Here is a 17,188-nt window from a genome sequence, read left to right as displayed (position 1 = left end):
TTTTTAAAAATAATATTTTTTAGATTTATTTAGTGTGCGAGTGTGGGGGGGGTTGTAATCTTTTTAGATTTATTTAGTGGTATGTGTGTGGGGGTGTGGGGGTGCTACCTACATGTTTATCTGTGCACCATGTGGTTCCAATAGAAGTCAGAACATGATACTCAAACCCATGGAATTGGAGTTACAGATGGTTGTAGGCCACCATGTGTACCGAGTAAGTGAAACACAATTTCCATGGTGGACAAGATACCAGGTCAGAGTAACTGACTGATTACAGTTTGGGAAACAAAGGGAAAAGAAATGTGTCTGACTCCATCTGCTGTTTCACTAGCTCCCAAACCAACATGAGTAACACCCCAAGATTAATTGCAGTAATCTTCTGCAATTGCACCTAGAAACTCTCTATTCAGCTAGAGCTTCTGCAAGGACTGAAACCAATGCTGCTTCAGTGCAGGCAACTGAGGTTAAAACACTGACCAGCAAATAAACTCTAGTGGTGCCAGTAGGGATTTTGAAGGACTGGTCCTCGTGGCTGTTGCCAAGGTGACTATCCTGCAAGGATAAGCTCTAAACGACGCTGAACACTAGAGCCCCGGCCACCATGCTCTGTAGGAATGCAGCAGCCAGAGCCCACAGAACAGAGTCGTGAAAACTACACACACAGGGGAGGCTGGGAGCTCACAAGAGAAGGGCCTGACCAGTCCTTCTACAAACCAGAACCAGGGAGACAAGACAGAGGCTCTCCCAAGAAGATGAAAACAGCATCAAGCCAGTGATCTATTTTTAGGTCCTCACCCAGTGCTCCCTCCCACTACAGCTACTCCTCCTCTGGGTGAGTCTATCACCCATCCTTGTAGTCGGTCACATCTCCACCCAGCTCTCCTTCCTCCTTTGTAGCTATTTCTATAGAGTCCTGTGAGATGTTGTAGCAAGTCAACACTGTCACCCACAATTCACCCCCTTTCTTCTTTCATGAGTTCTCCCTCTCCCCCATCCTCCCCTCCCCTTATCCTCCTTCCCCTACTCTCTATTTTTTTTCCAGTTCTTTCCCAGTCCCCATTCCTTGTACTGTTACATCTAAAGCTCAGCAGCTGGCTGACTCAATTTACAACATCTGGGTCTACATCTTTACTTCCTCTTTTAAAATCAGCTATTAACCAAAACCTTCATGTAGCCACACTATTATCATTATTTTTTTCTTTGCTCCAACTATTCCCATTCCCACAAACATCTCCTTCAGCAACTTCTCATCTAACAAACTAACGCTTCTCCCTCGACTCACTCCTCATTTCCCCTTACACATACTAGTGTGAGCATAGCACTGCATAAACCAGCCAGTGGGTAGCACACTGCTTTGTAGTCTCCTGCTGCTCTACTATCAGGGCAGGTGAACTATGAAAACTGACTACTGTCGGGCACTCTACACACCCTAAAAGACAGCGTAACTTTAATTTTTTTCAAATCCTATTTTTAATGCTGGCTCTTAAATACTTTAGCCAACCACCCACCAGAGGTAGTAGAAAAGAAAGGATACAGGGATTGAGTGGGGGAGTGGACCTGTTTAGAATGGTTCTTTGGAGCAACTCCCATCTGTGTTGTCTGGAAATCGGCAGTTCAGTTCACAGGTCAGCAGCCAGCAGCAGCCCCATGCACTCACAAACACTTCATGGAAGTATCAGGTCAGCAGCAAAGGTACCATGACCTAGCAGAGACAGCCAGGCCTCGGCCTCAGCTTGAGTCAGCAGAAGGGATCCTGAGGGATGCCAGAAGTTCTCAGCTGTGTCTCTCTTAGCGAAACAAAGACTCAAGATGCACAAGCATTGCACAGAGAGCTGTACCAGCAAGCCAAACTCTCTGTCTCTGTCACTCCATGGAGTCCTATTTAAACCCCCCAAACATCGCCTGTCCTCCACAGGCCTTGCCTCATCGGGACCTTGCTCCAGCAGTGAGTCTGTCTCAGTTGATACCACTCTGTCAACTTAGTGAAACTTTCCTTCGTGAGTCTGCCTTACTTCTTCACCTATTTCACCCTTCAGCTAACTGTCCCTTCACATGTTTGCCCCAGCAAAACACCATCCAAACAACTTTCCAAAGAACTCTTAAGTTTCCACTTCAAGGCAGTGTTTCCCAAGGTTGGCCAACCTTTTCATAGTGGTTACCTAAGACCATTAGACAACACAGATATTTATATTATGATCCATAACAGCAGCAAAATTAAAGTTACGAAGTAACACTAAAAGTAATTTTATGGTGTGTGTGTGTGGGGGGGGGTCACCACAACATGAGAAAATTTCCCAAATCTAGGAGCAAAGAAGCCCATTTAGATATACAAGAGGCACGCAGAAAACAGGAGCAGAAAAGAACTCTGTGCCATGTTATATTTAAAACACTAAATAAAACAAAGAAAGGGCATTAGAACCAAGGGGAGGCAAGAACCAAGCCATGTGCCACGCACTGAGACAAGGGCTATCCACATAGAATAACTGCTGATTTTCCAGACTAAACCTTGAAAGTGAAATGAGCTTGGGAGGATGTCTTTCAAATTCTGAAAGATTACAATTGCCAACCTATATACTATTATATTATATTATATTATATTATATTATATTATATTATATTATATACCCAGCAAAACTATCAGTCATGATTGATGGTGAAAGAAAACTTCCCATGATGACAGCAGACTAAAAAGTTTATAGACACTAAGTCAGCTTTACAGAAGATGCTGGAAGGAATACTTCAGTCTGAAGAGAAAAATAACTAAGGGATGGATAATAAAATAAACAACTCAATGAAATAGTTAAACACGAGGACTAACCATCCCAAGCGCTGCAGAGTCAACAAAATGACAGTGAGCAAAGCAACACATGCCTTCCAATAATAACTGAGTACCAGTGATCTAAACTCATACATCAAAAGACGCTGTTTAGCAGGTTTGATGAGAAAACAATTTTTCTGCCTTCAAAAAAACATAGCTTACACTCAAGAATAAGCACTATCTTTGAAAGGATAGAAGACTTATCCCATGCAAATTAAAACCAGGATATAAGCTGTTGTTGCTATTCTATTATCTGACAAAAAGGACCTGAAATTAAATCTTATCAGAATCAAATCAAATCAAAGAGGGTTACTTCCTACTGATCAAGAGACAGTCCACCAGGAGGAAGCTACAATTCTAAATATATACACAATAAATATAGGTTCATCCAATTTTATAAAACAAGTACTACTAATGCTAAAATCACAGATTAATCCCAGCACTTTAATATTGAAAAGTTTCAATACCCCATACCTCAATTTAACAGATTGTATAAAAAAGTGAATAAAGAAACACTGGAATTAGTACTTAAATCAAATGGGCCTAATGGACATCTACAGAATGTTCCACACACACACCAAAATATATTCATTTGTCTTAACACCCCAATGGAACCTTCTCAAAAACAGATCACGTATTAGGACACAAAGCAAGTCTCAACAAAAATAGGAAACTTAAAATAATACCATATACTCTATCTGATCAAAATGGGATAAATCAGAAACTACAGAAACTACAGAAACTACACAAATTCATGGAGATTCAAAGGCATAATTTGAATAATAAATGGCTCATTCAAGAAGTCAAGAAGGAGAAAATTCTAATTCATATAATTAAATGAAAATGTCATATTTAAATCTATGAGATCCAAACAAAGAGAGTCTGAAGAGTGGCATTTGTTGCTTTAAGTACCCATATCCAAAAATCATGGCTACCTCACATGAACAATCGAATAATGCACATAAAGCACTGGAAAAACAAGAACAAATCAATTCCAATGTGTTAAACAGAAAGCAACTCAAAGATCAAGGTAGAAATTAATGAAATAAAATTGAAAAACAATAATTAAAAGAATCCATGAAACATTGTTTACTGGAAAGATATACAAAATTGACAAACAGCCAAATTAACCTAAAGAGGAAAATGACCTAAATTAATAAAATTAGAGATGAAATGGAGGCATTCTGATAGACATGGAGGAAATTCAAAGATTCATCAGGACATTCTTTAAAAGTTCATGGTTCACTGAAAATCCAAAAGAGATGGATGAACTGCTAGATGTATATGACTTACCAAAGCCAATCCAACATGAAGTAAAGAATTTAAACAGACATACAATGACTAATGGTATAGAAGCAATAATTTAAAACTCTCTGATAAATCAAGCCCAAAGTTGAATATTCAGCACACGCTTCTATCAGACCTCAAAGAAGAAATAACACCAATGTGAGTTAAATTATTCCATAAAATAGACAAAGAAGGAATACTTTCCAATCTCATTTTATAAACCTACCATACCCCAATACCAAACCAAACAATCAGACAGCAAGAAATTTAGATGGTCTGAGAATTATCAGCTAATCTCTCTAATAGGCATAGAGATAAATATTCTCAATAAAATATTTGCAAACTGTATCCAAGAACAGACCAAAAGGATCATTCACCATGGTCAGGCAAGCTTCATTCCGAGGATGTAGGATTGACTCAGTATTTACAAAGCAATAAAAGTAATTAGTCACAAAATAGACACAAAACCAAATCACATGAGCATTTCAATTGATACAGAAAAGACCTTTGGCAAAATGACAATATTTCTCCATGATGAAAAAGAAAAAGCCCTGAAAATGCTAGGGATGGAGAGAATATGTTTCAACATAAATAAATGCATGGCAAATAGAGGCACCGTCAGGTTAAACAGGAAGTTCTCACAAAGATGAGGAAAAGTGGATGCCCACTTTTGCCACTCCTGTTTGAAATAAAGATTGAAATCCTAGCTAGAACAATCAGACAGGAGAAAGGAATAAAGGGGATATGAGTAGGAAAGGAATAAGTCAAAATATCTCATCTTGCAGATGACCTTAATGACACTATTGGGAAAACTCCTAGAGTTTATATACTTTCAGCAAAGTGCCCGGTTATGGAATTAACATACTCAAATAAGCGGCCTTCCTAAATATCACCTCCACATATACTCAGAAAGAAATCAGACAAATAACTCCAATCATTGAAATAAATGTTCTTGGAATAAATATAGCAAAGGAATAGGAATTGAACGATGTAAATGATGAAAATTCTCAGACACTGAAGAAGGCACCAGGATTTGGAGAGACCTCCCATGCATGTGGATTGGTGGGATATCAATACTATAAAAATGGTGGTCCTACCAAAAGATATCTATGGAATCAAAATTCCATTGCAGCTTTTCACAGAAAATAAAATTCAACTCTTAAAATTCACATGGATGTATAGAAGGTAATCAATCACCTTTCCTAAGTTTAAGTTAAACTACAAGATCCATACTAGTGAAAATCATGAAGAACTGGCATATTCAAAGATAATCTGTTCTCAATAGCTAGGATATAAAAAAAAACAGTCTATATACCCATCAAATGGTGGCTAACAATGAAAACACAGCGCCTCTACAAATAGAATCTTATTCATCTATAAAGAAGAAGTGAAGTTTGTAGGTGAATGAATGGAACCAGAAAACACTGAGTGAGCTATTCAGATCTAGAAAAACAAAATCTCACATGTCTCACCCACTCGTAGATTCTAGCATGGAATCTGTGTGTGTGTGTGTGTGTGTGTGTGTGTGTGTGTGTGTGTGTGTGTTTAACTCAGAGTTCCTATCGAATCTAGGAACCTAGAAAGGAGACATTGGTGTTGGTGTTGGATACTGAGGAACTGAAGAGTGTAGAATATAGGAATTATAGATGAGAAGGGGAATAATGGGGGAGAAGAATTAAATGAAGAAAAGTTGAGAAGGTAGAAAAGGGGAGCAGGTAAGGGAGGAATAACTGACACTTAGGATGTTTGGAAGAGTCACATGGAGACCTACTATGTTGTAAGCTTCATGTATAGGTATATGTTTTACATGCAAATATATTTGTATGCTCATATAAAGATTTAACTGAAGTTATATTTATTATTCAGGGAGGACAGGAACAAAACCATCTTCTGGACAACACAGGGCTTCTGCACGTATACATTCAGAGCAGCTGTGGTTGCTAACACAAGACTTGTACAAAATCAAGCCAGTCAACATTCCAGCAGAGAATGGGAAGGGCTCGCAGACCCCACCTTAGCTGAGAATACAGTAACTGTTTATTACTAGGTAGGGGGAAGAAAAGCAAACTTTCTTTAAGGGTGTAGTTGTTTGGTTTTGGACCCTGGAACAAGGGATCCAGGTGCATATTTTACATATCAAAGCCGACCTGTCTTCCAGGTTCTCCCAGCATCCTTCAGTCCCTACCTGGCACACCCTGCCTCAAACCCTGAACTTTCCAGCCCAGGGGCTGGGCTGCCTTTTCCCAGGTTCCTCTCTCTCTCTCTTTCTCCCCTCTCTTCTCTCTCTCTTTCTCCCTCTCCTCTCCTCTCTCTCCTCCTCTCTCTCTCTCTCTCTCTCTCTCTCTCTCTCTCTCTCTCTCTCTCTCTCCCCTCTCTCTCTCTCTCTCCCCTCTTCTCCTCCTTCTCCCTCTTTCTCCTCCTCCTCTTCCTCCTCCTCCTCTTCCTCCTCCTCTTCCTTCTCCTCCTCTTCCTCGTCCTCCTCCTCTTCCTCCTCCTCTTCCATCTCCTCTTCCTCCTCCTCTTCCTCCTCCTCTTCCTCCGCCTCTTCCTCCTCTTCCTCTTCCTCCTCCTTTTCCTCCTCCTCCCTCTCTCCTCTTCCTCCTGGCCCCTTTTTTTCTCTTTCTGCTTATGTGCCCTCTCTCTTTTTTCTCTCCCTACCCCTATGGCGACTTCCCTGGCCTCAGTCCTTGGGATCAGTGAACCCCCCTGACCCCCACTCCAGAGAGCTTGCCTTTAATATATTCTAATCTGGCTTGAGTTGGCTCATTTCATCATTTCACCAGCAAAGAAACAACCAATCAGTAGTCTCTGTTAGGTGGACCCTCTCCCCAGTAGATGTGCCCAAATCTGTATTAGAGGCAGCACTAACTAGATAGGCTTATTTCTTAAAACAAAAGAAACCATGATGTACAGAGGATGGTAAGGTGGTGGTGGATCTTGGAGATATTGTAAGGAGCAGTAGGGAGTGAAGATAATCAAGATACGTTGTACACATATATACGATTCTCAAAGAATTAGTAAAATATGCTTCCAATAAGCACAATTGCCAGTAATTTTCTCCTCCCCTCCAGATCTTGACCCTTTGACACCAGAGAACCCCGGCATCCCAGGATGGACTGAGATGGCTAAATGATTACTAAGATTGTTTCTGCTTCCTGGGCAAAGTATACCAAAGGGAACAGGGCAGAGGCATAAGAATGCCCCAGCAGTCAGAAGAATTCCAATCCTTTAAGTAGTTTTGTTAAGGGAGAATGAAAAAGCCAGTATGAAGGGGAGTTGGAATGTATTAGTGATATTTAAAATGGATTTTAAGTACCAGTGTGATAAGAAACAGGAAGCTGGAGAGCATGGGTTTTGGAAGAGCAAGTCATTTATTCATTGAAGGGCATTTAAACGTAGATATCTGTGAGTATGGAGATTAAGAGAAAGATGGGGGGTGGGGTGGGGTGGGGGCTGGAGAGATGGCTCAGCCGTTAAGAGCACTGACTGCTTTTCCAATGGTCCTGAGTTCAAATCCCAGCAACCACATGGTGGCTCACAACCATCCATAATGAGATCTGACTCCCTCTTCTAGGGTGTCTGAAGACACTACAGCTATAGTGTACTTACATATAATAAATAAATAAAACTTTGAAAAGAGTGAGAGAGAGAAAGACAGATACTCAGAGGAAAAAAATAAGACATTTGCAATTGTGAGCCTAGGTGTCTCAAAGGAGAACTGGCCTCATCCTCTTTACTTTATCCAAAGGATTTTGAAGCTTGTGTTTTGAAGAGATTGATAAGGAATATAAATAATCTGACAGATCAGTTTGGGATGGGGAGGAACACTTCAGGAGGATAGAAGATCTTTACTGTGAACAAATTAATGATCTTGTTTGAGAGTTGTAGGCACTGTCTGAGGAGAGGAGTAAGGGTGTTTCTAATGGTAAATACATTCAGAGCCTGAGCCGGCTCAGTGCTACTCTAACAAAATATCTGCATATGAATCTTCACAGTAAATATTACTTATGCTGGATTCCTCATTTCTTAGCAGGTGAGAGGCTTTAACCAGACTCCAGGATAAGGGGTTTCGTTCTCTTGAGCCCACAAATTTTCCTGTGTTTCTGTCCTCTCTCAATCAGACTACATGTCCTAGTTCCCCTAAAGGTATGACTGTAGACGGAGAAATGCAAGTGGGAGGGGAAGATACAATCTAGGCTTGCAGTGAAACAGCAAACAAGAACACTCTTGGTAGAAAGAAAGGTTTATTGGGATCAGACCGCCAACGCCCTCTCAGAAGCAGGGGTGAGGGAAGGTAGAAAGAAGACAAAAGGGCAGAAAAGCAAGCAGATTTTATGGACCAGCAGGATGGAGGCTTTGAGCTAATACTGGCTGTTTGAATTGACTGGAACCGGGTCCTTTGCCAGAGGAAGCTGACCTTTGGGGGAAGATCAAGGGTGGTTCCTGGTAAACAGAAACCCACCTTCTGTTTAGAACATTGTCCCCAGCTTGACTCTCATGTGTGTGTGTGTGTGTGTGTATGTGTGTGTGTGTGTGTCTGTCTGTCTGTGTGTATGTGTGTGTGTATATGTGTGTATATGTGTGCATGTGTGTATATGTGTATATGTGTGTATGTATGTGTATATGTGTATGTGTGTATATATGTGTGCTTATGTATGTGTATGTATGTATGTGGTGTGTATATGTGTGTATGTGTGTATGTATGTGTATATGTGTATGTGTGTGTATATATGTGTGTGTATGTATGTGTGTGGTGTGTGTATGTGTGTGTATGTGTGCATATATATGTGTGTATGTGTGTGTGGTGTGTGTATTTGTGTGTAAGTGTATGTGTGCATATGTGTGTATATGTGTGTATATATGTGTATGTGTGTATGTGTGTGTATGTGTGTGTATATATGTGTGTGTATGTGTGTGTGGTGTGTGTATGTGTGTGTATATATGTGTGTGTATGTGTGTATGTATGTGTGTGTATGTGTGCGTGTATCAGTATGTATGTGTGTATATGTATGTGTGTGTATATATGTGTGTATATGTGTGTATGTGTGTGTATGTGTGTATGTGGTGTGTATTTGTGTGTATATGTATGTATGTGGTGTGTGTGGTGTGTATGATGTGTGTATTTGTGTGTGTGTGTGTGTGTGTGTGTGTGTGTGTGTGTGTGGCGGGAGTTGGGGGATGGAGAGTGGGGAACAGTCCTGTTTTGATCTCAATAGGAGGGATGTACAGCATTCACCATCTACCCAAATAAAGCTTCCATGGGTGCTGTTCCTTTCCTGCATCTGTTCACTGCATGCTGAACCAAACTCTCCAACATCAGCAAGTCCTGGTTATGCCAACACACCAGAGAAACAAGATTTGGATTTAAAAATCACTGTTCATGATACTGCTAGAAGAACACAAAAAGGACATGAATGAATCTCTTAAAGAAATACAGAGGAACATGAATAGGCTAGAAACCCGTATAATGGAAACACAAAAAACACTTAAAGAAATGCAGGAGAATAAGGCCCAAGAGATAGAAGCCAATAAAGAAGAAAGGCAAAAAAAAACTTAAAGAAATGCAGGAGAACTGGAGTCAACAGGCAGAAGTCATGAAAGAGGAAACACTGCATGCTGATATATATATATATATATATCATATACATATACGTATACGTATACATATATGTATATATATACACATACACATACATATACATATACCACCTATTCAAAATGGCAGGGGATCCCTGGAACCTTTTGGTGCCATACAACAGTTACAAAGCATTATCCTAATGTACTTTTGATGTACATTAACTCTTTCCATTCACCAAATGGAACTGGAGTCTGGAATAAAGCCAAAAAACAAAACAAAACAAAACAAAAAAAAACAAAAACAAAAATCTGAATGGCTCAAATAAAATGGATGGGAAGAAAAAGACATAATCAACATTTGATGTCAAGACAATAGCTTAGAGTCGTCTGTTCAGCCAATAAAACATAATTCAGAATTTGTCTATCACCCCTCTACTCAAATCACAGAAATAGCAACATTCTGCAAATCAGTAATGTTAAGCAGCTTATGAATAGCATTTTCATAAATTGTGTTAGTCAGAAAATCCTCCATGTACTAATTAAAGATGAAAAGCAAAGCAAATGAAGGCGATAAATGAAAACATTTTTTATAAAGAAACAAATAATAGATGCATTTTTTAAAAATTTTGCCTTAAATGGGTACCTTACAAATAGTCTGATAAGTTTTGAAGTCAAACCAAATAGTTACAGAAAAGGAAAGGGCTCAAGAACTTTTAAATTTATTCTTCCTATTTCTACTAATTGCCATTTATTCTGTAGAGTGAAGTCACGTGGTCCTTTGAAAGTAAATGCTAACTTAGTCATGTCCCCTATAAAAATTCAAGGTGAGGTGGCATGCATCTTACTGAGTGTAAGATCAAGATGTGTTTATCCCAGGGGCTGGAGAGTAGGCTTGGTGATTAAGAGTACTGGTTGTTCTTCCATTGGACCCTGGCTCAATTCACAACACCTACATGGCAGCTCACAACTGTGCAACTCTAGTTCTAGGATATCTGATGCCTTCTTCTGCATTCTGCAGTCACTTCATGCACATGAAGCACAGAGATCCATGCAGGCAGAACATCCATACACCAATGCAATGCAATTCAATGCAATGCAATACAATGCAATGCAATGCAATACAATACGATTTGTTTATCTGAGTGATGCCCAACAGATCCTCTCCAACTCATTTCACTCCATTCCAGTTCTCCTCCTCCTCCTCTGTTGAAAGATATTTCCCATCCATTCACACTGAGGCAGTGAGAGGCCAGTGATTGGAGGGGAGAGAGGAGGAGGAGCTAAGAGAAGGAGGGGAGGGGAGGAGAGAGGAGAGGCTTGGTGGATCACATGAGTGGAGGAGAGAGGGAGATGTGGATATCCAAATGGCTTCAGGTGTATTTCTGGTGTTTTGGAGAAGTTAGAAATATTGAGATAAGACTTTATCATTGTAAATTGGCATTATAAAATTGGGAGTTTGTTATACATAAATATATTTGGTTAAGTATTCAAGTGTAAGAGTCATGTTTAACCAGATACTTGGAAGGAGTGGGTGCTGGGCAAAAGAGTGGGACTCCCACTGTTTACAGAGTCTATGGCAGAGAGGAAACACGGCTGGGTTGCTGTGAGAGCTAGCTGGGAAAGATTGGCTCAGCGGCGACAGTGAGAGCTGCCCTGAGCAAGACTTGCCAGGACTAACAGGTATGGTGGGGCGGTAGACCTTATTAATCATTTACCCCTACATTTCTCCTTCTCCTCCTCTTTCTCCTCCTCTTCTTTTTCATCTTTTTTATTTTCTTCTATTTCCTCTTCTTCACAATAATAGATGTCTTAGTTAAGGTTTTACTGCTGTGAACAGACACCATGATCAAGGCAAGTCTTATAAAGGACAACATTTAATTGGGGCTGGCTTGCATGTTCAGTCTATTATCATCAAGGTGGGGATATGGCAGCATCTAAGCAGGCACGGTGCAGACAGCGCTGAGAGTCCTACATCTTCATCTGAAGGTTGCTAGTAGAAGACTGACTTAGAGGCATCTAGGATGAGGGCTTTGAAGCTCACGCCCATAGTGGCACACCTATTCCAACAAGGCCACATCTCCAAACAGTGCCACTCCCTGTGCCCAGCATATTCAAACCATGACAATAGACATTTCTTAATTGTGGTACAATGCATAGAACATAACCTACCATTGCCACCCTGAGCATTTGAGTGAGTACATCAGCAGAATCAAGGGCATGTACACTGCAAACATTAGTCGTCTAATCACTGTGACAAAATAGCTTTCTGAAGGAACTTTAGTAGAAGAAGGGTCTTTGGCAGAGTTTCAACACCACTTTTAGACTTTCATGGAGAGGAGGGCACCATTGCAGGGGCAGTTCAGGCTGTGGTCTCAGCAGCTTCCTGCAGCTTGCACAAGAAGAGTGGCACACAGGAAACAGAGCACTTCAGCCAGAACTGTGTGTGGGTGTGATTTTCAAAGCCTCACCTTCTAAAGCAATAGTTTTCAACATGTGAGTCGTGACCCCCACAGGGGCCACATATCGGATAGCCTGCATATCAGATATTTACATGATGATTGATAACAATAGCAACATCACAGGTGACGAAGGACCAAGAAAATGACTTTATGACTGGGTGTCACCCCAACACAAGGAACTGTATTAGAGGGTTCCAGCATTAGAACGGTTGAGAAACACTCTCCTAAAGCCACTATGACTTTCACAATAGCATCACAAGGGAGAGATTCAAGTATTAGCCTGTGAGGGACATTTTGGATTAAAACTGAAATGGCAACCATCATTACTATCTGTCCTGAGAACTCTCCTCACCACTGAGATGACTCCGTGTTTTGAAACCACAAAGAACTGAGTTCAAATCCCCAATACCCAAGTAGAAACTTAAGGATAGCTGTACGTAACTGCAACCTTGGGGACAAGAACAAATGAATCTCTGAGAGCTTGCCAGCCATGCATCCTAGGTCAAACAGCATCAAGTTCAGAGAGAGACCCTGTCTCTAGGCAATAAGGTGGGGAGCAGCAGAGGAAGAGACTTCATCCCATGTGCTGTGTGCACCCTCATGTTTATGTGCATGTGCCAAGCATACACACGCCATACACACATCATACCGTCTACATATGCTGAACTTCTTCCAAATGTACTCTATAATAGTCATAGAAAGACAAGAGGAGTGGTCCTGTAAAGAATTGTTTGTATTGTACAATAACATATCTCCCGATGTACCCCCTAGGGAAGTTCAGAGTTCCTTCAGTCTGGTTTTCCTAAATAAGAATCTCCTGTCTATGGAAACACTTGCACCCATGGGCAGTCCACATCACAGATAAATTGGGCTAACCTAGAAACAAAATGCAAATTTAAACTCTCTTTAGCCTTTGATTACAGTAGAATTTTCTTTTCTTTCTTTGTAAGATCTTTTACAAACAGATACTTTGCTTAGATGTTGCTTCCTTTTAATGTGGCCTCACAGAATGCCTGGACACTGGATTATTATAAACAAGCCATGGGAAATTCTTTTTTTTTATTGTTATTATATGTAAGTACACTGTAGCTGTCTTTTCGACAGGGTGTCAGATCTCATTACAGATGGTTGTGAGCCATCATGCGGTTGCTGGGATTTGAACTCAGGACCTTCGGAAGAGCAGTCAGTGCTCTTAACCACTGAGCCATCTTGCCAACCCCGGGAAATTCTTTATTGAAGCCTTTCCTGTTACTCAAGAAATGGCCTCTGATGAGGAACGGCACACTGTTTGATTCTTATGAGAGCTATGCAGAACCACACACTGTATTGTCAGTGGACTTGAAATGCATGATCAGACAGGTTCTGTAGCCTGTATATATGCTCAAAATGTACTGCATGTTCTGTAGGAACACAAATATAATTATATGACTGCCTTTTATTACACTGAAGTTTGAGGTGAGGGAAACTATGTATGTATATATATATATATATATGTGTGTGTGTGTGTGTGTGTGTATGTGTGTGTGTATATAACACATCTGTGTGTATGTATATACACATATACATATGCATATATGTAGTATGTATATGTATAAGGGTACATATACATATATAAGAATATATATACATATACACATATACTATATTAGTATAAAATAAATATGCATATCATATATTAATATATAATATATTGATATGTTGTGTATTATTGTATTACATGTCTTTATATAATATATTAATATCTCATATGTGTGTGTATAATATGCTTATATATTATATATGTGAATACATTACACACACACACACACATCATCATCATCATCATCATCATCATCCCTCACTTCAAAGTTTCAATGTAATAAAAAGGAGTCCAGTTAATTAGAGGCTATACAGCAGGTGTGTACACATGATTATATACGTAGATACTGTATTAAATACTAGTTATAACAAGTCCTACCACGGCAAGAGAGACTAACAAAATCTGGTCTTGCAATGGGAGGACTCCATGAAAGACATGATGATGAAACGTTAGCGTAAATGTTTGCTCTGAACTGACGCATTAGCCTCCGTGTAACTCAAATCTACACGACACACAAATGACTTTCAGACTTAAGCTCCTAGACAGCCATTACAGATCACTGCATCTAAATAGCTCCAAACAGGGATCCCTTCAAGAAAACTTACTGAAGGTCAGCCGGTCTTCAGCGGGTGGGGTTTTGTTGTTGTTGTTTTAATTCTAACTATGAAGGATTTGGAAATATAATTCCTCAGAACAATCCGTATATAAACTCAGTGGGACTTAAGGCCGGGCTCTCATCGAGAGGTACAATGGAAGCAAAGCACCTATTACAGACCTGCAGGAGGTGGGTGTTTCTTGTTACTAGATGCCATCAGAAGGAAGCTGTCGGGAAGTGCTGACTCTGCAGTGCTTCCCCGTCAGTTAGCATAACATCATTTGGCTGGCGCTCTGGGTATTGACATTATGCAATATAAACACGCTTATGTAAGGGAATGGAGCCGGGTACTGATCAATGCCTTAGGAGCATACGTTTGTGTCTGCCCGATCTCCAGAGAATGCTGTGTAGAACTGCAAGGTATTCATTCATTCAGTAAGTGACGTCACAACACGGCGTGACTATCTATTTCATGTCCTTTCCTGGCAACTGTCACTTCTTATTGCATGGGTCTATCTCTATTACAACTAGTCACCAGCTGTGTGTATCTATGGGATAGTTGGTTTGTTTTCTCTGCCCAAAACAAAACTGTCTAGACTTGTTCTGCAGACAGACACAACCTGCTATCTTACTAGCTTTGTACTTAGAGTCCATGATTCCAGGCAGCCCCACTCCCTCCTTACTCCCTAGTGCTTCCAAAAAAAATGTCTAGATACACGCAGTTGTTGTTAGGGCCCTCACTCTGTTGTCAATCCAGGTTTCCCTTCTTCTTTTTTTAAAATTGAGTATCTTCTTCATTTACATTGCCAATGCTAAAACCTTTCCCAATTTCCCCCTCTCCAAAGATTCCTTACCCCTCCTCCTACCCCATGCCTCCATGTATATGCCCCTCTACCCAACACACTCCCACCTCCCCCTCCCTCAGTTTCCCTTTGTTGGGGCCTCTTTTGAGCCTTTACCTGACCAAAGACCACTCCTTCCACTGATGTCCAACAAGGCATTCCTCTGCCACATTTTTGGCTGGAACCATGTGTACCCCTCGGTTGATGGTTCAGTCCCTAGGAGTCTTGGGGTGTCTGGGTGTCTGAAGTCATTGTTCTTCCCATGGGGCTATAAACCCCTTCAGCTCCTCCGGACCACACTCCAGAGCCTCCATTGAGGACCCCAAGCCCAGACCAATTGTTGGTTGCTAGTTTCTGCCTCTGTATTTGTAACGCTCTGGCAAGGCCCCTCTGGAAACAGCCATGGCATGTTCCTTTTGGTACTCGTCATAGTGTTGGGGTTTGGTGACTATTTATAGGATGAATCCCCAGGTAGGGCAGTCACTGGGTGGCTTTTAGGTTTCCCTTTTTATCAGCTTTGCATAAGTTACTTAAAGTGATTTCCTCTTTTGTAAATGTGGATGCTGGCACCTGTCACCAAAGCCTGAGTGTATAAATAATTCACTGCAAGTGGCCGATGACAACAGCCTACCATTTAGATTTTTATGGCTAGTCTATCACATAGACAAGCTATGAGGATATCTGAATGAATTGGTTCGATATTTAGAGTTTCTAAATTTCCGATTTATTTAATGTGTGTTTCAATAGAGCTCTTTCTTCTCTGGGAAAAGCTGTAGTTTTATCACTTCCTGTCATGGCATTTGTCAGGGTGTGATGCTGACCCGAGGGTTAACAGGGACAATCAATGACTTCACAGCAAACTCCAGACAGTGTAGACTCACGGTAGCTTATTCGTTACTCTGCCCCATGTGACAGAAGCACAGCTGGCTGCACACAGGATCACAGGGAATACCCGTGGACCGTGGGAGGCACAATTTAGAGTATCCAGGATGAAGTGTCTGCTGGTTTTACAGAGGGTATAACTGGCTTGCTTGAATAATTCTGCAAGTTGGCAGAATGGGAACTGTCTTTCGGTGCCCTTGATAACAGAACATTATTTACATAGGGGACCTTATTCATGGGAGCAGAGCTAGGCAGAGAAATTCCAGTTAGAATATTTCACCTTCCTGATTTTACCAAGTCAAGGCAGCCTATGACCCTGACTCTTAATTTCAGTATGTATGTCAGCATGAGAGACTTTGGTCTCTTGGTGTGCAAACTAGGACATATGACTATGCCAAAAAATAACTGTAATTTGCTAAATGGGTCTCTGGTAAAAAGAATTCTTTGTGCTACTTGTAATGGTTAGTTTTGATCATCAACTTGACAGAATTTAGGGTCGTGCAGGAGACTAATCTCTAGCTGTGTCTGGGATGGTATTTTCGGACAGACCCATCCTCAAAATGGATGGTACCATCCTGTAGGCTGGGTCCCCAGGATGAGTAAAATGGAGACTGTGAACCTTGAGCCCTAATTCCTCTCTCTGCTTCTAGACCCCAGTGGCAACATGACCAACAGCCTTACACTCCTATGGTCACGATAGATTATATCTACACATTTTGAACCAAAATAAATCTGACCTTCCTTATACTTTTGTACCATTTTGTCACAGCACGGAGAAAAGTAACTAAACTATTACGCTAGGCTGAGACTAGACACAATTGAGAAAGAACCTATTATTTGCTACTGTGGGGTAATACAAAATTTTCTTTACTTGAAATATATATGCCATCTGACGCCTACAGTCTAGTTTCCAGTATATGTCTGTGGATACAGTCACCGATTAAATGGAGAAGAATTATCTGTGTCCTCGGTGTAAATTCTCTGTCAAAATAACTAAGATTTGTAATTTTACCATGTGCTTTCTACTGCATCACAGCTCTACCTATCCCCTTGACTGAAATCAACTTTCTTTTCTTACCGGATTTCATGATACCTTTATTTGTGTGTGTGGCCATATGTTAAGGATTTGAAAAGTCAGAAGACTTGTTA

The 17,188-nt window shown here is 40.7% G+C and overlaps 1 long non-coding RNA gene across 2 annotated transcripts in view; it reads right to left on the bottom strand.

The window, feature by feature from the left end:
• The window catches only part of LOC127668817 (uncharacterized), a 71,161-nt gene extending 55,605 nt beyond the window's left edge, over positions 1 to 15,556 (bottom strand). For both annotated transcript variants that reach the window (XR_007974216.1, XR_007974217.1), the window contains exon 1: positions 15,275 to 15,556. This is a non-coding gene — a long non-coding RNA (uncharacterized LOC127668817). The remainder of the gene's footprint in view (positions 1 to 15,274) is intronic.
• Positions 15,557 to 17,188: the final 1,632 nt, after the last annotated feature.

Source organism: Apodemus sylvaticus, chromosome 18 (assembly GCF_947179515.1).
Source record: "Apodemus sylvaticus chromosome 18, mApoSyl1.1, whole genome shotgun sequence".
NCBI lineage: Eukaryota > Metazoa > Chordata > Mammalia > Rodentia > Muridae > Apodemus > Apodemus sylvaticus.
This window is presented reverse-complemented; position numbering and strand designations above follow the sequence as displayed.